Raw genomic sequence first — 24,017 nt, 5'->3', positions numbered from 1 at the left:
TTGCGGGAAAGCCCTGGATGTCTACTTTCCAACGCAATTAGAAGCGCGCCATTTCGAGTTCTGTAGCTCCAGAAAATCCACTTTGAGTGCAGGGAGGTCAGAATCCAACAGCATCAGCAGTCCTTTTTCAACCTCTGAATCTGATTTCTGCTCAAGTCCCTCAATTTCAGCCAGAGAATACCTGAAATCACAAAAAAACACACAAACTCATAGTAAAGTCCAGAAATGTGAATTTAACACAAAATCTATTAAAAATATCCCTAAAAGTAACTAGATCCTACTAAAAACATACTAAAAATAATGTCAAAAAGCGTATAAATTATCCGCTCATCACAACACCAAACTTAAATTGTTGCTTGTCCCCAAGCAACTGAAAATTAAAATAGGATAAAAAGAATAGAATATACTATAAATTCCAAACTATCAATGAAACAGAGCTTCAATCATATGAGCGGGACTTATAGCTTTTTGCCTCTTGAATAGTTTTGGCATCTCACTTTATCCATTGAGGTTCAGAATGATTGGCATCTATAAGAACTCAGAGTTCAGATAGTGTTATTGATTCTCCTAGTTCAGTTTGATGATTCTTGAACACAGCTATTTTATGAGTCTTGGCCGTGGCCCTAAGCACTTTGTTTTCCAGTATTACCACCGGATACATAAATGCCACAGACATATAATTGGGTGAACCTTTTCAGATTGTGACTCAGCTTTGCTAAAGTCCCCAATTAGAGGTGTCCAGGGTTCTTAAGCACACTCTTTTTTTGCTTTGGACCTTGACTTTAACCGCTCAGTCTCAAGTTTTCACTTGACACCTACACGCCACAAGCACATGGTTAGGGACAACTTGGTTTAGCCGCTTAGACCATGATTTTATTCCTTTAGCCCCTCCTATCCACTGATGCTCAAAGCCTTGGGATCCTTTTTATTTGCCCTTGCCTTTTGGTTTTAAGGGTTATTGGCTTTTTGCTCTTGCCTCTTGGTTTTAAGAGCTTTTGGCTTTTTCTGCTTGCTTTTTCTTTTTCTTTCTATATTTTTTTTTCGCCTATTTTTTTTTCTATATTTTTTTTTCTGCAAGCTTTTTTCTTTGCTGCTTTTTCTTGCTTCAAGAATCATTTTTATGATTTTTCAGATTATCAAATAACATGTCTCCTAGTCATCATTCTTTCAAGAGCCAACATTCTTAAACAACAACTTCAAAAGACATATGCACTGTTCAAGCATACATTCAGAAAACAAGAAGCATTGTCACCACATCAATATAATTAAGCTAAGCTCAAGGATAAATTCAAAACTCATGTACTTCTTGTTCTTTTAAATTAAAACAGTTTTTATTTAAGAGAGGTGATGGATTCATAGGACATTCATAACTTTATTTAAGAGAGGTGATGTACTAATGATCATGTAATGAGGATACAAACATAGATAAGCACATAACATAGAAAATGAAAAACAGAGAAAGTAAGAACAAGGAATGAGTCCACCTTAGTGATGTCCTTGAGCTCTTCTATGTCTCTTCCTTGCCTTGGCTGCTCCTCCTTCATTGCTTTTAGATCTTCTCTGATTTCATGAAGGATGATGGAGTGCTCTTGATGTTCCACCCTTAGTTGCTTCCAATAATTGTGTGGAAGAAAATGTATCCCCTGAGGTATCTCAGGGATCTCTTGATTTGCAGTCAAATGTTCTACCACTGAGCTATAGACCCTTGATGGAAGCTTTTGTCTTCCCTTTCCTCTTTCTAGAGGTTTCTCTGGCCTTAGGTGCCATCAATGGTTATGGAAAAAACAAAAGAGCTATGCTTTTACCACACCAAACTTAGAATGTTGCTCGCCCTCGAGCAAAAGAAGAAAGAATAGAAGAAGAAGAAGAAGAGGATATGGAGGAGATGGATGGAGGTGTGTATTCGGCCATATGGGTGGGATTGGGTGGGAGAGAGATATTGAATTTTGAAGGTAGTGGTTGTATGGATGTGAGTGGTAAATGGAAAAAAAAAAGAAGGATGATCATGAATGGAAAGAGAGATGATGAGGTAGGTGGGGATCCTGTGGGGTCCACAGATCCTGAGATGATCCTGTGGGGTCCACAGATCCTGAGGTGTCAAGGCATTTACATCCCTGCACCAATTTAGGCATGTAAAATGCCCTTGCACACAACTCTGGGCGTTCAGCGCCAGGTTGGTGCCCATTTTGGGCGTTCAACGCCCCTTTGCTGCCATTTCTGGCGTTGAACGCCAGAACCATGCTTGTTCTGGGCGTTCAGCGCCAGGATGCTCCCATTCTGGGCATTCAGCGCCAGAACTATGCTCTGTTCTGGCGTTTGAACGCCAGACAGATGCTCCTCCAGGGTGTGATTTTTCTTCTGCTATTTTTGATTCCGTTTTCAATTTTTATATTTATTTTGTGACTCCACATGATCATGAACCTAAGAAAACATGATAAACAATAAAAATAAGAATTAGATAAACATTGGGTTGCCTCCTAACAAGCGCTTCTTTAATGTCAATAGCTTGACAGTGAGCTCTCATGGAGCCTCACAGATGTGCAGAGCGTTGTTGAGACTCTCCAACACCAAACTTAGAGTTTGGAAATGGGAGTTCAACACCAAACATAGAGTTTGGTTGTGGCCTCCCAACACCAAACTTAGAGTTTGACTGTGGGGGCTCTGGTTGACTCTGCTTTGAGAGAAGCTTTTTCTGCTTCCTCTCCATGGTTGCAGAGGGAGATCCTTGAGTTTTAAACACAAGGGAGTTCTCATTCCATTGAAGGACTATTTCACCTCTGTCAACATCAATCACAGCTCTTGCTGTGGCCAGGAAAGGTCTTCCTAGGATGATGGATTCATCCTCTTCCTTTCCAGTATCCAGGACTATGAAATCAGCAGGGATGTAAAGGCCCTCAACCTTTACTAATACATCCTCTACTTGTCCATAAGCCTGTTTTCTTGAGCTGTCTGCCATCTCTAGTGAGATTTTAGCAGCTTGCACCCCATAGATTCCCAGTTTCTCTATTACAGAGAGGGGCATGAGGTTTATTCCTGAACCAAGGTCACACAGAGCCTTAAAGATCATGGTGCCTATGGTACAGGGTATTATGAACTTTCCAGGATCCTGTCTCTTCTGAGGCAATGTCAGTTGATCCAGATCACTTAGTTCATTGATGAACAAGGGAGGTTCAACTTCCCAAGCATCAATGCCAAATAATTTGGCATTCAGCTTCATGATTGCACCAAGAAACTTGGCAGTTTGCTCTTCAGTAACATCCTCATTCTCTTCAGAAGAGGAATACTCATCAGAGCTCATGAAGGGCATAAGGAGGTCCAATGGAATCTCTATGGTCTCTAGATGAGCCTCAGAGTCCTTTGGTTCCTCAGAGGGAAGCTCCTTATTGATCACTAGACGTCCCAGGAGGTCTTCCTCCTTGGAATTCACGTCCTCTCCTTCCCTTATAGGTTCGGCCATGGCGCTTATGTCATTGGCCTTGCACTCTCCTTTTGGATTCTCTTCTGTATTGCTTGGGAGAGTACTAGGAGGGATTTCAGTGATCTTTTTACTCAGCTGGCCCACTTGTGCTTCCAGATTTCTAATGGAAGACCTTGTTTCATTCATGAAACTCACAGTGGCCTTGGATCGATCAGAGACTAGATTTGCTAAATTAGAAGCATTTTGTTCAGTGTTCTCTGTCTATTGCTGAGTGGATAGTGGAAAAGGTTTATTATTGTTAAACCTGTTTCTTCCACCATTATTAAAGCCTTGTTGGGGCTTTTGATCCTTCCATGAGAAATTTGGATGATTTCTCCATGTTGAGTTATAGGTGTTTCCATAAGATTCACCTAAGTAATTTACCTCTGCTATTGCAGGGTTCTCAGGATCATAAGCTTCTTCTTCAGAAGATGCCTTTTGAGTACTGTTGGATGCAGCTTGCATTCCATGCAGACTCTGAGAGATCATATTGACTTGCTGAGTCAATATTTTATTCTGAGCCGATATGGCATTCAAAGTATCAACCTCAAGAACTCCCTTCTTCATAGGCGTCCCATTACTTACAGGATTCCTTTCAGAAGTGTACATGAACTGGTTATTAGCAACCATGTCAATGAGTTCTTGAGCTTCTGCAGGCGTTTTCTTTAGGTGAATGGATCCACCTGCAGAAGTGTCCAGTGACATTTTTGATAACTCAGATAAACCATCATAGAATATATCCAGGATGGTCCATTCTGAAAGCATGTCAGAAGGACACTTTTTGGTCAACTATTTGTATCTTTCCCAAGCTTCATAGAGGGATTCACCTTCTTTCTGTCTGAAGGTTTGAACATCAGCTCTAAGCTTGCTCAGCTTTTGAGGAGGAAAGTACTTGGCTAAGAAAGCCGTGACCAGCTTATCCCAAGAGTTCAGGCTGTCTTTGGGTTGAGAATCCAACCATAATCTAGCTCTGTCTCTTACAGCAAAAGGGAAAAGCATGAGCCTGTAGACTTCAGGATCTACTCCATTAGTCTTAACAGTATCACATATCTGCAAGAATTCAGTTAAGAACTGAAAAGGATCTTCAGATGGAAGTCCATGAAACTTGCAGTTCTGCTGCATCAGAGAAACTAATTGAGGTTTCAGCTCAAAGTTGTTTGCTCCAATGGCAGGAATGGAGATGCTTCTTCCATGTAAATTGGAATTAGGTGCAGTAAAGTCACCGAGCATCTTCCTTACATTATTATTATTTTCGGCTGCCATCTCCTCTTCCTGTTCGAAAATTTCTGAAAGGTTATCTCTGGATTGTTGTAATTTAGCTTCTCTTAATTTTCTCTTCAGAGTCCTTTCAGGTTCTGGATCTGCTTCAACAAGAATGTTCTTGTCCTTGCTCCTGCTCATATGACAAAGAAGAGGCCACAAAAAAATAATAATAATAATAGAGATCCTTTATACCACAGTATATGGATCCTTGTGTTAGTAGAAGAAAATAAGGGAAGAAAATCTGAACTCAGAGAGAGAGGGGGTTCGGATTTTTGGAGAGTTGAAGGAAAGATGTTAGTATATCAATAAACAAATAGAAGAAGATGAGAGGGGGAAGTGAATTTTCGAAAACAATTTTTGAAAAAGAGTTAGTAATTTTTGAAAATAGTTTTTGAAAAAGGTTAGTAATTTTTTTTTCGAAATTTTTTTTTTAAATAAAAAATAAAAATAATTAGTTAATTAAAAAGAAATTTTTTGAAAAAGGGGGAGATATTTTCGAAAATTAGAGAGAGAGAGTTAGTTAGGTAGTTTTGAAAAAGTTAAGAAACAAACAAAAAGTTAGTTAGTTAGTTGAAACAAATTTTGAAAAGATAAGAAGTTAGGAAGTTAGAAAAGATATTTTGAAAATCAAATTTTTGAAAAAGATAAGATGAGAAGATATTTTTGAAAAGATATGATAGAAATTAGTTTTGAAAAAGATTTGATTTTTAAATTCTCAATTAATGACTTGATTCACAAGAAATCACAAGATATGATTCTAGAACTTAAAGTTTGAATCTTTCTTAACAAGCAAGTAACAAACTTGAAATTTTTTGAATCAAAACATTAATTGTTTATGTTATTTTCGAAAATTTGATATAAAAATAAGAAAAAGATTTTTGAAAAATATTTTTGGAATTTTCAAAAATAACTAAGGATTTTGAAAAAGATTTGATTTTTGAAAAAGATTTTGAAAAAGATAAGATTTTCAAATTGAAAATTTGATTTGACTCATAAGAAACAATTTGATTTTAAAAAAATTTTGAAAAAGTCAATCCAAATTTTCGAATTTGAGGAGAGAAAAAGGGAAAGATATTTTTTTGAATTTTTGAATTTTTATGAAAACATGAAAATTATGCAATGCATGAAATTTTTAGATCAAAACAATGAATGCATGCAAGAATGCTATGAATGTCAAGATGAACACCATGAACACTTTGAATGTCATGATGAACATCAAGAACATATTTTTGAAAAATTTTTAATGCAAAGAAAACATGCAAGACACCAAACTTAGAATTCTTTAATGCTTAGACACTAAGAATTCAAGAATGCATATGATAAACATGAAAAGACACAAAACAAAAATTCATCAAGATCAAACAAGAAGACTTACCAAGAACAACTTGAAGATCATGAAGAACACTATGAATGCATGATATTTTCGAAAAAATGCAAGATGCACATGCAATTGACACCAAACTTATAACATGACTCAAGACTCAAACAAGAAACATGAAATATTTTTGATTTTTGTGATTTTCTAAATTTTTTTTTTGGATTTTTATTTTATATTTTTCGAAAAATTATTTTGAAAAAGAAAATAAGGATTCCAAAATTTTTAATATGAATTCCAGGAATCTTGCCATGTTAGTCTAAAGCTCCAATCTGAGGGTTAGACATGGCTTAACAGCCAGTCAAGCTTTAGCATGTAAGTTTCTTCATGTATAGAACAACTAAGTGTGTGAGAATCTCTTGTGATGATAAGTTGAAATCCCATTCCAAAAGATTGGACATGGCTTACAGCCAGCCAGGATTCAACAAATCATCATGAAACACTAGAATTCATTCTTAAAAATTTTGAAGAAAAATATATTTTTGAAAACATTTTTATTTTAAAATATTTTTTTTTTTGAAAACACAGGAGAAAATTTTGAAAGATTTTTGAAAATTTTTTTTTTTTGAAAAGAACACAAAAAGAAAATTACCTAATCTGAGCAACAAGATGAACCGTCAGTTGTCCAAACACGAACAATCCCCGGCAATGGCGCCAAAAACTTGGTGCACGGAATTGTGATCTCCAGGTTCTAACAAATCCTGGTAATGGCTCCAAAGCTTGGTGCTCTGATCTTAATTCATAATTGTCACAACTTCGATACAACTAACCAGCAAGTGCACTGGGTCGTCCAAGTAATACCTTACGTGAGTAAGGGTCGAATCCCACGGAGATTGTTGGTATGAAGCAAGCTATGGTCACCTTGTAAATCTCAGTCAGGCAGATATAAAGTGATAATGTTGTTTTCGAATATTATATAATAAAATAGGGATAGAGATACTTATGTAATTCATTGGTAGGAATTTCAGATAAGCCAATGGAGATGCTTTTCGTTCCTCTGAACCTCTGCTTTCCTGCTATCTTCATCCAATCAGTCTTACTCCTTTCCATGGCTGGCTTTATGTGATACATCACCACTGTCAATGGCTACTTTCGGTCATCTCTCGGGAAAATGATCCAATGCCCTGTCACGGCACGGCTAATCGTCTGGAGGCATTACCCTTGTCAATGGCTTCATCTTATCCTCTCAGTGAATAATATGCTCACGCACCCTGTCATGGCACGGCTATTCATCTGTCGGTTCTTGATCATGCTGGAATAGGATTTACTATCCTTTTGCGTCTGTCACTAACGCCCTGCAATCGCGAGTTAGGAGCTCGTCACAGTCATTCAATCATTGAATCCTACTCGGAATACCACAGACAAGGTTTAGACTTTCCGGATTCTCTTGAATGCCGCCATCATTCTAGCTTATGCCACGAAGATTCCGGTTAAGAGATCTAAGAGATATTCATTCTAGCTTATTTCATGTAGAACGGAAGTGTTTGTCAGGCACGCGTTCATAAGGGAGATGGTGATGAACGTCACACATAATCATCACCTTCATCACGTTCTTGGGTGCGAATGGATATCTTAGAAGCGAAATAAGATGAATTGAATAGAAAACAGTAGTACTTTGCATTAATCTTTGAGGAACAGCAGAGCTCCACACCTTAATCTATGGAGTGTAGAAACTCTACCGTATGAAAATACATAAGTGAAGGTCCAGGCATGGCCGAGATGGCCAGCCCCCTAAAGCGTGATCAAAGGATCATCAGGTAATCCAAAGATGCCTAATACAATAGTAATAGGTCCTATTTATAATAAACTAGTCACTAGGGTTTACATGAGTAAGTAATTGATGCATAAATCCACTTTCGGGGCCCACTTGGTGTGTGTTTGGGCTGAGCTTAAGTGTAGCACGTGCAGAGGCCATTTGTGGAGTTGAACGCCAGTTTCTGTGCCAGTTTGGGCGTTCAACTCTGGTTTTGGATCCTTTTCTGGCGCTGGACGCCAGATTTGGGTAGAAAGCTGGCGTTGAACGCCAGTTTACGTCGTCAATTCTTGGCCAAAGTATAGACTATTATATATTGCTGAAAAGCCCTGGATGTCTACTTTCCAACGCAATTGGAAGCGCGCCATTTCGAGTTCTGTAGCTCCAGAAAATCCACTTTGAGTGCAGGGAGGTCAGAATCCAACAGCATCAGCAGTCCTTTTTCAACCTCTGAATCTGATTTCTGCTCAAGTCCCTCAATTTCAGCCAGAGAATACCAGAAATCACAGAAAAACACACAAACTCATAGTAAAGTCCAGAAATGTGAATTTAACACAAAATCTATTAAAAATATCCCTAAAAGTAACTAGATCCTACTAAAAATATACTAAAAACAATGTCAAAAAGCGTATAAATTATCCGCTCATCAATCCTCTAAGCCATTCCTGCCCTATAAACTCTGAAATCACTTAACACACATATCAAGACATCGAATGGTAATAAGAGAGGATTAATAATTAGCAAATATAAGATCAAAGAAGCATGTTTTCAATCATGACATAAAATCAGGAAGGAAAAAGTAAAACCATGCAAATAGTATGAATAAGTGGGTAAAGAGTTGATAAAAATCACTTAATTGAGCACAAGATAAACCATAAAATAGTGGCTTATTAGTGGCCCAAAAAGCTTTATGTTCAATCTCTACAGGGAGGTGACAAGATTTTCCATATAACAGCTGAAAAGGGGATTTCCCAATAGGAGTTTTGAATGCTGTCCTATATGCCCAAAGTGCATCTTCTAGCTTCCTGGCCCAATCTTTCTTGGTTGCTCCCACAGTCTTCTCCAAAATCCTCTTCAACTCCTTATTTGCAAGCTCTTCTTGGCCATTGGTCTGTGGGTGATATGGTGTGGCTACTTTGTGCATCACCCCATATTTGTGAAGTAGTTTCTCCATCTGTTTGTTGCAGAAATGGCTACCACCATCACTAACTAGACCCTTAGGTACTCCATACCTAGTGAATATATGCTTCTTTAGGAATTGAAGGACAACTTGTGCATCACACGTGGTTGTGGCTATAGCTTCCACCCACTTTGAGACATACTCTACTGCTACAAGTATGTATTTGAAAGAATATGAAGGAGGAAAAGGACCCATGAAATCAATGCCCCATAAGTCAAAGAGTTCTACCTCCAGGATGTAGTTCTGAGGGATCTCACTCCTCTTTGTTAATCTCCTACCCCTTTGGCACTCATTGTACTGATGAACAAACTATCTAGCATCCTTAAATATGGTAGGCCAATAAAATTCGCTTTGAAGTACCTTAGCTACTGTTCTTTCTGGCCCAAAATGTCCACCATAAGCTGAACCATGACAGTGCCACAATATGCTTCTCATCTCACCTTCAGGAACACATTTCCTTATCATTCCATCTGAACATCTTATGAATAAGAATGGTTCATCCCATAGGAATTTCTTTGCTTCATTAAGTAGCTTTTTCACTTGTTGCTTGGTGAATTCCTTGGGAATCTTTCTTCCAACCTTATAATTTGATAGTCTGCAAACCAAGGGGCTTGTTGAATCTGTAAGAGGTGTTCATCTGGAAAGCTTTCATTCACTGGATGTGAGGCTTCTTGAATTGTTTCTTGTGGCAATCTTGATAGATGATCAGCAACTTGATTCTCACTACCCTTCCTGTCCTTTATTTCAATGTCAAACTCTTGTAGAAGCAGTGTCCACTTGATGAGCCTTGGTTTGGCATCCTGTTTTGACATCAAATACTTAAGGGCAGTATGGTCAGTATAAACTACAATTTTAGATCCAATCAAGTATGATCTAAACTTATCAAATGCATACACCACAACTAATAATTCTTTCTCTGTTGTGGTATAATTCTTCTGAGCCTCATTCAATACTTTGCTTGCATAATAGATGACATGGTGTAGATTTCCCTTCCTTTGTCCCAACACAGCACCAATTGCAATGTCACTTGCATCACACATGAGTTCAAAGGGTAATCCCCAATTTGGGGGTGTGATAATTGGTGCAGTTGTGAGTCTGGTTTTTAAAATTTCAAAGGCATGCTGACAATTTTCATCAAAAACAAAAAGATTGTCTACCACCAGCAGATTGCTAAGTGGTTTGGCTATTTTGGAAAAATCTTTGATGAATCTTCTATAGAATCCAGCATGTCCCAAGAAACTTCTAACAGCTTTCACATTGGTTGGTGGAGGGAGTTTCTCTATGATTTCCACCTTTGCCTTGTCAACTTCTATCCCTTGTCTTGAAACTTTATGACCAAGAACAATCCCTGCAGGTACCATAAAATGGCATTTCTCCCAATTTAAAACCAAATTAGTTTCTTGGCACCATTTCAAGACTAGGGTAAGATGATGCAAGCAAGCACTAAAAGTGTCACCAAAAACAAAGAAGTCATCCATGAAAACTTCAATAAATTTTTCTACCATATCTGAGAAAATTGATAGCATGCATCTTTGAAATGTTGCTGGAGCATTACACAATCCAAAAGGCATCCTTCTATATGCAAAAACTCCAAAGGGACAGGTGAAAGATGTCTTCTCTTGATCCATGGGATCAACCACTATTTGATTGTAGCCAGAATACCCATCAAGGAAGTAGTAGTATGCATGGCCAGGTAGCCTCTCAAGCATTTGGTCAATGAAAGGGAGAGGAAAGTGATCTTTGCGTATGGCATCATTCAGCCTCCTATAGTCAATGCACATCCTCCATCCTGTCACAGTCCTTGTGGGAATGAGCTCATTCTTCTCATTAACAATAACTGTCATCCCACCTTTCTTTGGCACCACTTGAACTGGGCTTATCCATGAGCTGTCAGAGATAGGATAGATAATCCCTGCATTCTATAACTTCAATACTTCCTTCTGGATAACCTCCTTTATTGTGGGATTTAGCCTCCTTTGAGGTTGAACCACTGGTTTGGAATTGTCTTCCAAAAGAATCTTATGCATGCAAACTGCAGAGCTAATACCCTTTAAGTCATCAATGGTCCATCCTAATGCATCTTTGTGAGCCTTTAGTACATTAAGGAGTTTTCCTTCTTCTTCTTCAGTCAGGGAAGAGTTGATGATCACTAGAAAGCTGTCTGCCGTGCCAAGGAATGCATATTTAAGATGAATAGGGAGAGGCTTCAATTCTTGTTTTGGCATTTCTTTCTCCTTGTCTTGTTTCACCTCTTTTTCAATGGAAATTTCAGCTACTTGTGCTTCCATTGTCTCCTGATCCTCTTCCCCTTCTTCTTCTTATTGCTTATGATGATTGGCTTCTAACATTTCTTCCACCAAACTTTCTATCATATCTACTCTTATGTAATCTTCTTGCTCAGGGGATGTCGCATTGCCTTGAAAACATTGATGATCATTTGCTCGTTGTGCACCTTGAAGATCATTTCTCCCTTCTCCACATCAATAATAGCTTTTGCTGTGGCTAGAAACGGCCTTCCCAAAATGATTGAATTATTTCCTTCCTCTTCTGTGTCCAAAATTACAAAGTCTGCAGGGAAGATAAACTCTCCAACCTTCACCAATAGATTTTCCACAATGCCATTGGGTGTCTTGATTGATCTGTCGGACATTACCAAAGACATCCTGGTAGGTTTGAGTTCTTCTATGGCAAGCTTTCTCATCATTGATAGGGGCATCAAATTGATACTTACACCAAGATCACAGAGAGCTTTGTCTAAGGTCATCTTGCCTATGGTACATGAAACTACAAAACTCCCTGGATCTTTAAGCTTTGGTGGAATACCCCTTTGAATCACAGCACTGCATTCTTCAGTGAGAAGCACTGTTTCCTTTTCATGCCAACTTCTCTTTTTATTGATAAGTTCCTTCAAGAACTTTTCATATAGAGGCATCTGCTCTAATGCCTCAGCAAGTGGAATATTAATCTCTAATTTCTTGAAGACTTCAAGGAATTTGGGGAAGTGTTGATCTTTGGTCTCCTTGTTGAAACTTTGAGGATACGGCAAGGGAGGTGTGAAAGTATTCACTCCCTGCCTTTGTTCCTTGGCTGGTTCTTCCATTATTTGCTTCCCTTTTTTTAAATCTTGTGGCTGGTCATCTTTTTCTTGAGCATGCTTGCCTGCTGTCAACTCTTGCTTGTTGTTGGCGTCCTCTTTCTCAGCTTGCTTCTTGTCATTCTCCTTTGGCTTCTTGGTTGCTTCCTCGTCTTTTACGAAGATCTTTCCACTCCTTAGCTGTATGGCTTTGCACTCTTCTTTAGGATTTGGAATGGTGTCACTTGGGAGTGAGCTTGTTGGCCTTTCAATCACAACTTACTTGAAAAGCTGTCCAATCTGCCTTTCTATATTTCTTATAGAAGCTTCATTGTTCTTGTTTGTAAGTTCTTGCTTTTTCATCATTTTTCCATCAATATCTCCAAGTGGGAGATTCTCTGAGAGTCTTGTGGGATTTGTGGTTGGTTGTGAGCTGGTGAGGGTGGATGATAGTTGTTTAGGTTGGTGGTTTGGTTATTGGATGGATACTGGTTGGCATTGGGGTAGTTGTTTTGGGGTTTTCTATGTGGATTTTGGTTATTGTTCTGCTGGTTGTTGTGGTTTGTGTTTCTCCAATTGTTTTGGTTTGAACTTCTTTGCCATGGCTGCTGATTTTGATTGTGATTATCTCCCCATCTAAGGTTGGGGTGGTTCTTCCAGGATGGATTGTAAGTGTCACCATAAACTTCACTTGATCCAGAACCTTGGTTGTGCACATATTGAATTTGTTCTTGCTGCTGATCTTCTTGGTTCTCTTCATTCTGCCCCCATGTGGTTGGTGGTTGGCTTGTGACATTCACTGATGCAACTTGTAAGCTATCAATCCTCTTTGCCATTTGTTGAAATTGTTACTGAAATTGCTGCTGCATTATCTTGTTTTGAGCTAGGATTGTATCCACTCCTTCCAACTCTAGCAGTCTTTTCCTTTGTGATGGTTGGCGTTGTCTCTGATGAGCAAAGAAATATTGATTGTTTGCCACCATATCAATGAGATTCTGGGCCTCCTTTGCAGTCTTTATCAATTGTAAGGAGCCTCCTGCTGAGTGATCTAGTGCTTCTTGAGCTTTCAGAGTTAGTCCTTCATAGAAGTTTTGAAGCTTATCCCATTCACTGAACATGTCTTGAGGATACTTCCTAAGTAAAGCTTTGTATCTCTCCCATGCCTCATATAATGACTCTCCACCTTTCTGGGTGAATGTCTGGACCTCTGTTTTGAGTTTGATGATCCTTTGGGGAGGATAGAACTTGGCTAAGAATTTGCTCACTAGATCTTCCCAATTGTTGATGCTCTCTCTTGGAAAGGTCTCCAACCATTGAGTAGCTTTATCTCTGAGGGAAAATGGAAATAGCAACAGCTTGTAAATATCAGGATGCACACCATTAGTTTTGACAGTATCACAAATCCTCAGAAAAGTGGATAAGTGCTGGTTTGGATCTTCAAGTGGCCTTCCTCCATAGGATCAGTTGTTTTGTACCAAAGTGATGAGCTGTGGCTTTAGTTCAAAGTTGTTTGCATTGACATTTGGGGTAAGGATGCTACTCCTACAATGCCTTGGGTTAGCAAACGTATAAGAAGCCAAAACTCTTCTCTGAGGTGGATTGTTGTTGGCCATTCCTTTTGGTGGATTGGAATTGGAGGGGTTCCCTTCCATTTCGTGGTATTTTTCCTCAGATTCTTCCTCTCCAACAACATTTTTCCCTCTTGCTTCTCTTCTTAATCTCCTAAGAGTTCTTTCGTCTTGTTCACCAAAAGAGGGTATAGCTATCCTTGTCTCTGACATACAAACAAAACACAAGAAACACACAAAATCAGAAAAACCAGGAACACTGCACTCTATTGCTAGATTGAGGTTATGGTTAGCTTAAGCAAAAATTCAAATAGTTAGTGTGTTAGTTAAAAATAAAGAAAATGAACAAAAACAAAGAAAAAGTGCTTAATCTAGACCACCACCTTACTTAATCATTGTCAATCTAATTCAATCCCCGTCAACGACGCCAAAAACTTGATGTGTGGAAAATGATCCAACACAAAACTCACCATCAAGTGTACCGGGTCGCATCAAGTAATAATTACTCACATGAGTGAGGTCGATCCCACAGGGATTGAAAGATTGAGCAATTTTAGTTAGGTGGTTGATTTAGTCAAGCAAACAAGTGTTGATTTGAGTGATTTGTATTCAACAGAAGCTAAATTGCATGAAATTTAAAGGGAGAGGGAGAATTGATAGTAAATTAAAGGGCAAAAGAAATAAATGAGCTGAATCTTAAAGTGCAAGTAATGTAAATGACAGAAGCTTAGATTGCAAGAAATGTAAATTGCTTGAATAGTAAAGGGCTTTGGGAGCTGGGTGATGTGCCGAAAACGATCCAACACAAAACTCACCGGCAAGTGCACCGGGTCGCATCAAGTAATAATAACTCACGGGAGTGAGGTCGATCCCACCGGGATTGATTTGGTTGAGAGATTTGTGATTTGTAGAATTTAAATTGCATAGAAAGTAAAGGGAATGGGTAAATTGCATGAAATTAAAGAGAACTGAAATTTAAAGTGCTGAATCTTAAAGAACAAGAAATTAAATGGCAGAAACTTAGAACGCAAGAAATGTAAATTACAGAATCTTAAAGCGCAAGAAATGTAAATGGCTTGAATTGTAAAGAGAATTGGGAATTGGATTTGCAGAAATTAAACAAGGAAAAGTAAAATTGCAACAAACATAAGAGTGGAAGATGAACTGGATTGAATCGGATCTTGAAACAGAAATGTAAATGAGTTTGAAAGCAGTAAACAGAGAATGTAAAATGATAATTCAGATCTCAGGACCCAAGAGACTAGATAACCAAGTCTAGATCTCAATGCCTTCCTAGATCCAACAAGAACAATTGCAAAGGAAATGTAAATTGCAGAGAAAGTAGATGAAGAAGCAATTAACATAAATTTAAATTCAATTGTGCAGTAAAGAAACAGATAGGTCTCAGGATGAGATTGAAACAGAATTCCTTCAATTCTCCGACCCTAGATCCAAGACAATTGTAATTGAAATTGAAAGCAAGAAAACTAAGAGGAAGGGAATTCAATTCTCCTTCCCCGAGACTTAGAAATTAAAATTCACTCCACACCAAAAGCTCCCCGAAAACTCTCTATGAAAACTAAAGGAAAAGCTCTCCAAAAACTTAAATCCTATGCTATTTATACACTTTCTTCAAATGGTCTTCAAGCCTTCAATTGGGCCTTTGCTCTTGATGGAATTGGGTTGATAGAGGCCTTGGTTGATTAATCTTGGGGTTTGGAGAAGAACCGAAGTGAACCGGGTTTGGAATCATGTAAGCTTGAGTAAAAGTTTGAGTAAAAGTTTGAGGCAAACTTTTACTCAAACTTTTCATATCAGCCACCCCATCCTTGCTGCTACCAACGTTTGAGCCAAAGTTTGGCGTCAAACTTTTGCTCAAACGTTGGCTCCCCCTTGCACACTCATGGCGCCAACGTTTGCCAAAAAGTTTGAGGCAAACGTTGGCGCAAGCTTTTGCTCTCCAGGGTGTGTTGTTCATGGCGCCAACGTTTGCCAAAAAGTTTGAGGCAAACGTTGGTGCAAACTTTTGCTCTCCAGGGTGTTGATTTGTGATGCCAAAAGTTTGCCAAAAAGTTTGAGGCAAACTTTTGCTCAAGCTTTTTGCCCAAAAGTTTGCCAAAAAGTTTGAGGCAAACTTTTGCTCAAGCTTTTTGCCCAAAAGTTTGTGCAAAAGTTTGAGGCAAACTTTTGGTCAAGCTTTTTGCTCCCTGGTTCGTTTTCACTTATTCCAAAAGTTTGAGCTAAAGTTTGAGGCAAACTTTTGCTCAAACTTTTTGTCCTCTCTTCCTCCTAGCCATTCCTTCTTGCTTCAACCTTTCTCCAAGCTTTCTTCACCTATCATTAATCAACCAAACACATCAAAGCTATGCTCAAAATCATGAGATATTCATTCTTTCATAATATGTGACAATTATAGAATAAAACCTCATGAAATTGCATTAATTCATCTATGGTTGATTGAATCAAAGGAAACATGGAAATCTACCCAATTGGCTTGCTTATGGCTCAAGAAAGTGCATAAATCAATTGAAAACAAAAGAAAAAGGCTAGTGAAACTAGGCTAAGATGACTTGTCATCACAACACCAAACTTAAAGCTTGCTTGTCCCCAAGCAAGAAAAGATTTATTGAGAAGAAAGAATGAAATGGAAGAGGATGTTCATGCTAGCAGAGTATTATTGGTAGTTCATGGGGTTTTATGTGGATATGTAAACACTCACTTTTTATTGACTCTTAGGCCTAGAAAGTCTTCTTCAAGCATCAAGCAACACACTGCTATGACCTCTCATTATTCCTTTATCATTGGCTATTATTTTGTTCATAAGCTTTATTTGAGTGTCATGTGTAACAAGTTCATTGATTTCTTTATACTTGACACATTATTCACTATAGACACTTGGCTCACATTCCTTCTTAAAACATTGATGCCCAGCACCTCTTTGGGTTACTAAATGCCTTGTAGTTAGGTTGCTCTTGATAGTGGATTTTCAGCTGATGATCCCGGGTTAGTTAACCCAAGTCACCAAGTGTTGATGCACTCCAAAGAGCTTACTAATCCAAGCAGATCCTAGTACAAAGACACCACAGGCATATATTCTAAGGTTCAAGCTATTGGTGTCTAGCTTTGTTTCTTTTTGTTTTTCTTTTGTTCTGCTGCCATTTTTGGCTTTTTCTTTTCTCTTTTTTCTTTTTGTTTAACCAAGGACTTTTATTTGATTGAGATTCATAGATAGTAGGCCACTTTCTACTTAAGAGGAGACATCCTAGTTCTCTTATTCACTAAAAGTGAGCTATCATACAATCACACATACATACCACCACTTACTTTTATTGTACTTCTGTCTAACAGAGAACTATCTTACTTCACATTCTAAACATTTCTTTTTATTGAATTAAAGATGCAGGGGACAAAGCATGCAGTTAGTTAAGTGAAAGTAAACATACAAGCACACACTTGGACTAGCTTACTTATTGCAAAAGAAAATTGAGTCTACTTGAACTAGATGAACACTTTAGCAAGACATAAATCAAAGCATTTCTCAACAGCAAAAGTTAAGTATAAATACAACCTATTGGTTTGCAGTTCTTTTGTTCTTCCTTCTATTGTGCCCCTTTTGAGTCATGATGCATAATGTCTTCAAATGGTGGTTCGTTCCCTGCATAATTCTCAAAAGTTGCTTGCTTCTCAAGCCCTTAGGTGACTGGTTAGTATGCATGAATTGAGTGTGGCTTTTTGGATTCAATTTGGTGTGGGAACACCAAACTTAATTCCTTGCCACTGTCTCTAATGCAACAGGTTGTACATTTATAAATTCTTTTGGCCTTGCTAAAGGTTATGGAACCAAACTAAGAAGCAATTAACTGGTTGAATAATTTGTCTGATTGCTTGGAGCTATCATTATGCAAGAGGTGAGAGTATGCTTTTAAATGAGATTTTGGTGGAACACCAAACTTAGAATCCTTCATTCTCCCTTAAATTGTTTTAGTGTGCAACACCAAACTTAGATCCTTGCAATACAGACAAAACTACTCAACTTTTTTATTGAAACAGCTATGAAAAGAAAACTACCTCAGGTTGGGTTGCCTCCTAACAAGCGCTTCTTTATTGTCACTAGCTTGACATCTCGTTCTTTGATCATGGAGGCTGAAAAGCATAGTGCCTCAGCTTTTCTCCTCTTACTGTGAACTTCCTTCCAGTCTCCTTTTTGATGATCTCTAGGTGTTCAGGTGAAAGGACCCGGTTCACAGTGTAGTATTCAGATGATTGTGGGGACACCTTCATTGGTTGGGTGTTTAACACTACTTTATCCCCTGGTGAAAAGCCTTCAGTAGGAATCTTATTGTTTCTCCACCCTCTTGGCCTCTTCTTCTTTTCTTTCTCAAAAGATACTCCCTGCCTTGGTGGTTCCTTATCTGAGATGTTGAATTTCTCATCTGGAGGTTTTGGATCTAGTTCCTCCTTGATTTCTTTGGTCTGTTGCACCATCTCTACTTCTTTCAAGCATGGCTTTGGAAGTCTTGGAGCTAACTCATTGACTACCTCCTTCAAACTTTGATCTCTGGCCTTATCCTCCGTACACTCTTCTTCTTGAGTGGGCTCATGTGGGGTTTTAAAAACATGGAATGCTAGGTGCTCATCATGCACTCTTAGCAACAATTCTCCTTTTTCAACATCTATCAGTGCTCTGCCCGTAGCAAGAAAAGGCCTCCCCAGGATGATGGGAGTGTTAGGGTCTTCATCCATATCCAGGATGACAAAATCAGCTGGGAGAAAGAATTTTCCCACTTTTACCAACACATTCTCCACAACTCCCAGTGCTTGCTTAATGGATTTGTCAACCATTTGGAGAACTATTCGTGTGGACTTCAGCTCAGAAATTTGAAGTTTCCTCATTAGAGACAAAGGCATCAAGTTTATACCTGCACCGAGGTCACAAAATGACTTCTCAATTGTTATGTTTCCTATGGTGCAAGGTATGTAAAAACTCCCAGGATCATCTTTCTTCTCTGGCAACTCTCTTTGGAGGATAGCACTACATTCCTTTGTCATCTCAACAATCTGTCCTTCCTTCAGGGATCTTTTCTTTGTGAGTACTTCTTTCATAAATTTGGCATATAATGGCATCTGTTCAAGTGCTTCTAAGAAAGGAATATTGATGCTGAGAGTCTTGAATATATCCAGGAATTTTGAGTATTGCTTATCCTCGTTTTCTTTTTTGAACCTCTGAGGGTACGGAAGTTTGGGGACATCTGGCTTCACCCCTTCCTTCTTCTCTTGTAGCTGTGTTTCAAGGATGTCCTCATCTTTCTTTGAGCTTTTTGCATTCTTGGTCTTTCTCTCCTCTTCACTTCTCTCTTCTGTCTCTTCTTGTGGGACTTCTCTGTTGTGTTCTTCTTGATTGATGGCTTCCTTCACCCTAGTCTTTTCACTTCCCACTATGATTGCTTTGCACTCCTCCCACTTTGTAGCTTTTCCTTTGTCCTTTGGATTGGAGATTGTATCACTTGGGAGAACATTGGTTGGCCGTTCAGCTTGTTTGGCCAATTGTCCCACTTGTCGTTCAAGGCTCTTCATGGTAGCTTCATTTCTCTCTTGCACTTTGACCAAGCTTTGAGTGGACTGAGCAATTGCTTGTATGGCTGCCTCAAGACTTGAAATTCTACTTTCATGATGGTCTATTGGTGGTATGATGGGGGTGGAATGTTGCTGGAAGTTATTTGTAGGGGTAGTGTGGTAGTTTTGGGGGTTAGATGTTGGTGCGGAAATGCTATTTTGATGAGTTTGTGGATTGTGGTGGGGTGATTGATATGTATTTTGTGGTTTCTTGTATTGATTATTATTAGCGTTTTGCTGGTCATGGTTTGAGTAAGTTGTGTTTCTTGAGTTGTTTTGGTTTGAGTTTTTCTGCCACGGTTGCTGGCTGTGGGTGTGGTTATCTCTCCATCTGAGATTTGGAAGGTTCTTCCAGGATGGATTGTAGGTGTCACCATAAACCTCATTTTGGCCTGAGCCTTGGTTGTGCACATATTGAGGTTGTTCCTGCTGCTGATTTTCTTGGTTTTCTTCATTTTGTCCCCATGTGGTTGATGGTTGGCTTGTATTCATTGCTGCAACTTGTAAACTATCAATCTTTTTAGCCATCTGCTCAAATTGTTGTTGAATCTGCTCCTGCATTATCTTGTTTTGAGCTAGGAGGGTGTCAACCCCTTCCATTTCTAACACTCTTTTCCTTAGTGATGGTTGGCGTTGTCTCTGATGGCCAAAGAAATATTGGTTGTTAGCCACAATGTCAATGAGGTTCTGAGCTTCTTCAGCTGTCTTCATGAGTTGCATTGAGCCTCCTGCTGAATAGTCAAGTGCCTCTTGAGCTTTCATTGTCAGTCCTTCATAGAAATTTTGGAGTTTATCCCATTCATTAAACATCTCTGGTGGACACTTCCTGAGTAAAGCTTTGTATCTCTCCCATGCTTCATACAACGACTCTCCATCCATCTGAGTAAATGTTTGAACCTCTGTTTTGAGCCTAATGATCCTTTGAGGAGGATAAAACTTTGATAAGAACTTGCTCACTAGATCCTCCCAATTGTTGATGCTTTCTCTTGGAAATGACTCCAACCATTGAGTGGCTTTGTCCCTCAGGGAAAATGGAAACAACAACAATTTGTAACTGTCAGGATGTACACCATTGGTCTTCACAGTGTTACATATCCTCAGGAAGGTGGATAGGTGCTGGTTTGGATCTTCCAAGGGGCCTCCTCCATAAGAACAGTTGTTCTGCACCAAGGTGATGAGTTGGGGCTTCAATTCAAAGTTATTTGCATCGACATTTGGGGTAAGGATGCTACTCCCACAATGCCTTGGATTAGCAAATGTATATGAAGCCAAAACTCTCCTCTGGGGTTGACCATTGTTGTTGGCCATTCTCACTGGTGGATTTGTTGGATTTGTTGAGTGTTCCTCCAATTCATGATATTCTTCATCTGATTCTTCCTCTCCAGCAACATTTTTTTCTCTTGCTTCTCTTCTTAGCCTTCGGAGGATTCTTTCGTCAGTTTCATGAAAGGTAGGGATCTCTCTTCTTGTATCTGACATACAAGCAAGACACAAGAATCACGTAATACCAGAAAAGCAATAACACTTCAATCCATGGCTGAAGTGAAATATTAGTTAGCTTAGGCAAAAATTCAAACAGTTAGCGTGTTAGTCAAAAGTTAAAGAAACAGAAAAGAAAAAGTGCTTGATCTAGATCTCCACTTCACTTAATCATTGTCAATCTATTTCAATCCCTGGCAACGACGCCAAAAACTTGATGTGCGGAAAACGATCCGACACAAAACTCACCGGCAAGTGCACCGGGTCGCATCAAGTAATAATAACTCACGGGAGTGAGGTCGATCCCACAGGGATTGAAGGATTGAGCAATTTTATTTTAGTGGTTGATTTAGTCAAGCGAATCAAGATTTGGTTGAGAGATTTGTGATTTGCAGAATTTAAATTGCATAGAAAGTAAAAGGAATGGGTAAATTGCATGAAATTAAAGAGTCTGAAATTTAAAGTGCTGAATCTTAAAGAACAAGAAATTAAATGGCAGAAACTTAGAACGCAAGAAATGTAAATTGCAGAATCTTAAAGCGCAAGAAATGTAAATGGCTTGAATTGTAAAGGGAATTGGGAATTGGATTTGCAGAAATTAAACAAGGAAAAGTAAAATTGCAACAAACATAAGAGTGGAAGATGAATTGAATTGAATCGGATCTTGAAACAGAAATGTAAATGAGTTTGAAAGCAGTAAACAGAGAATGTAAAATGATAATTCAGATCTCAGGACCCAAGAGACTAGATAACCAAGTCTAGATCTCAATGCCTTCCTAGATCCAACAAGAACAATTGCAAAGGAAATGTAAATTGCAGAGAAAGTAGATGAAGAAGCAATTAACAGAAATTTAAATTCAATTGTGCAGTAAAGAAATAGAGAGGTCTCAGGATGAGATTAAAACAGAATTCCTTCAATTCTCCAACCCAAGATCCAAGACAATTGTAATTGAAATTGAAAGCAAGAAAACTAAGAGGAAGGGAATTCAATTCTCCTTCCCCGATACTTAGAAATTAAAATTCACTCCACACCAAAAGCTCCCCGAAAACTCTCTATGAAAACTAAAGGAAAAGCTCTCCAAAAACTTAAATCCTATGCTATTTATACACTTTCTTCAAATGGTCTTCAAGCCTTCAATTGGGCCTTTGCTCTTGATGGAATTGGGTTGATAGAGGCCTTGGTTGATTGCTCTTGGGGTTTGGAGAAGAACCGAAGTGAACCGGGTTTGGAATCATGTAAGCTTGAGTAAAAGTTTGAGTAAAAGTTTGAGGCAAACTTTTACTCAAACTTTTCATATCAGCCACCCCATCCTTGCTGCTACCAACGTTTGAGCCAAAGTTTGGGGTCAAACTTTTGCTCAAACGTTGGCTCCCCCTTGCACACTCATGGTGCCAACGTTTGCCAAAAAGTTTGAGGCAAACGTTGGCACAAGCTTTTGCTCTCCAGGGTGGGTTGTTCATGGCGCCAACATTTGCCAAAAAGTTTGAGGCAAACGTTGGCGCAAACTTTTGCTCTCCAGGGTGTTGATTTGTGATGCCAAAAGTTTGCCAAAAAGTTTGAGGCAAACTTTTGCTCAAGCTTTTTGCCCAAAAGTTTGTGCAAAAGTTTGAGGCAAACTTTTGGTCAAGCTTTTTGCTCCCTGGTTCGTTTTCACTGATTCCAAAAGTTTGAGCTAAAGTTTGAGGCAAACTTTTGCTCAAACTTTTTGTCCTCTCTTCCTCCTAGCCATTCCTTCTTGCTTCAACCTTTCTCCAAGCTTTCTTCACCTATCATTAATCAACCAAACACATCAAAGCTATGCTCAAAATCATGAGATATTCATTGTTTCATAATATGTGACAATTGTAGCATAAAACCTCATGAAATTGCATTAATTCATCTATGGTTGATTGAATCAAAGGAAACATGGAAATCTACCCAATTGGCTTGCTTATGGCTCAAGAAAGTGCATAAATCAATTGAAAACAAAAGAAAAAGGCTAGTGAAACTAGGCTAAGATGACTTGTCATCACTGGGATCTCAGAAATTAAACAAGAGAATGTAAATAGCAATCAAGATAGGTAAAAGATGAACTGAAATGCAGCAGATCTCAAACAGAAAAGAAAAATTACTTGAAGAAGCAATACAAAAAGTGAATTCAACTCAATTGTAAAATCTAAAAGAGAAATTGAAGATCTCAGGGGCTGAATGAGACTAAAAAATAAGTCTAGATCTAAATTCCTTCCTTGATCTTATAGAGAATAATTGCAGAAGAAATAGAGATGAAAGCAGTAAAGAAAACTTAGATCCGAATCACAATTCCTTGAAATTATGCAGAAAGTAAACAAAGTGGGATCTCAGATCAAGAATGAAACAGAATTACTTTAATTCTCAATCCAAGATTCAAAACAAAGAATGAAGAGTGTAGAAGTAAGAACAAAGAGGAAGAGAATTCAATTCTCAATCCCAATTCCCAAACCCAAAGCTAAAATCTAAAATGAGCTCCAAAATGAAAAATGAAAAGTAAGTGTCAAAAAGGTCCTCTCTAAATCAAACTGACTTCTATTTATACACTTTCTATTTTTGGATTTTAGAATTTTGGAGTGGACTTTTTAATTTTGTGAAGATTTGAATTTAATTTTATTTTGGACTCAAAATTGAGCCATGAGACACTCCCAGGGTAGCACTCGGTTGACAAGGAGAGCGCAGCACTCCCCCTTGGTCTTGGCCTTCCTTTTTGTTGCGCACCAAGCCATCTTGGTGCTGCCTGCTAGCGCTCGGTTGACAAGGAGAGTGCAGCACTCCATTGCCTTGTCCGTGTCACACTCCACCAGCGCTCAGTTAATTGAGTGAACTGAGCGCCCCTTGCCTTGTTAATGAGCCCCAACTTCGAACCATGAGGGAAGCACTTGTGGAGCCAATTTCTTTTGTGAAGCAAAGAGAGGTAGCGCCTTGCCTTGAGTGGAAGGCCTCAAGTTCGAATCCCAGCAAAGCCATTTTGGCTTTGCTTCTTTGCCCAAGCGCTCCTTCCTTGAGTGTAAGCTCCCAAGTTTGATTCCTAGTAAAGCCATGTTGGCTTATTTTCCTTGCAAGTAGCGCTCCTTCCTTCTCTTGGTTCATGGGTTCGAAACTTTGTGGCTTCACTAGCAAACATTGCACCTTGAATTTATTTGAAGTAGAGCCCGATAAAGTTAAGTGAGTTAACCGAGCGCTATGTTTGTTGCCTTGTTTCCTTAGTTCCTTGTAGCGCTCGGTTAAATGAGAGAGCGCAACTTC

The 24,017-nt window shown here is 38.8% G+C and overlaps 1 non-coding gene across 1 annotated transcript; it reads left to right on the top strand.

Moving 5' to 3' along the window:
* The first annotated feature begins 4,216 nt into the window (after window positions 1-4,216).
* Window positions 4,217-4,324, top strand: LOC112752247 (small nucleolar RNA R71). The gene has a single exon (XR_003176694.1). It is a non-coding gene; the product is annotated as a small nucleolar RNA R71 (small nucleolar RNA).
* The last annotated feature ends 19,693 nt before the right edge of the window (window positions 4,325-24,017 follow it).

This window comes from Arachis hypogaea, chromosome 15, assembly GCF_003086295.3.
Source record: "Arachis hypogaea cultivar Tifrunner chromosome 15, arahy.Tifrunner.gnm2.J5K5, whole genome shotgun sequence".
NCBI classification, from domain to species: domain Eukaryota; kingdom Viridiplantae; phylum Streptophyta; class Magnoliopsida; order Fabales; family Fabaceae; genus Arachis; species Arachis hypogaea.
This window is presented reverse-complemented; position numbering and strand designations above follow the sequence as displayed.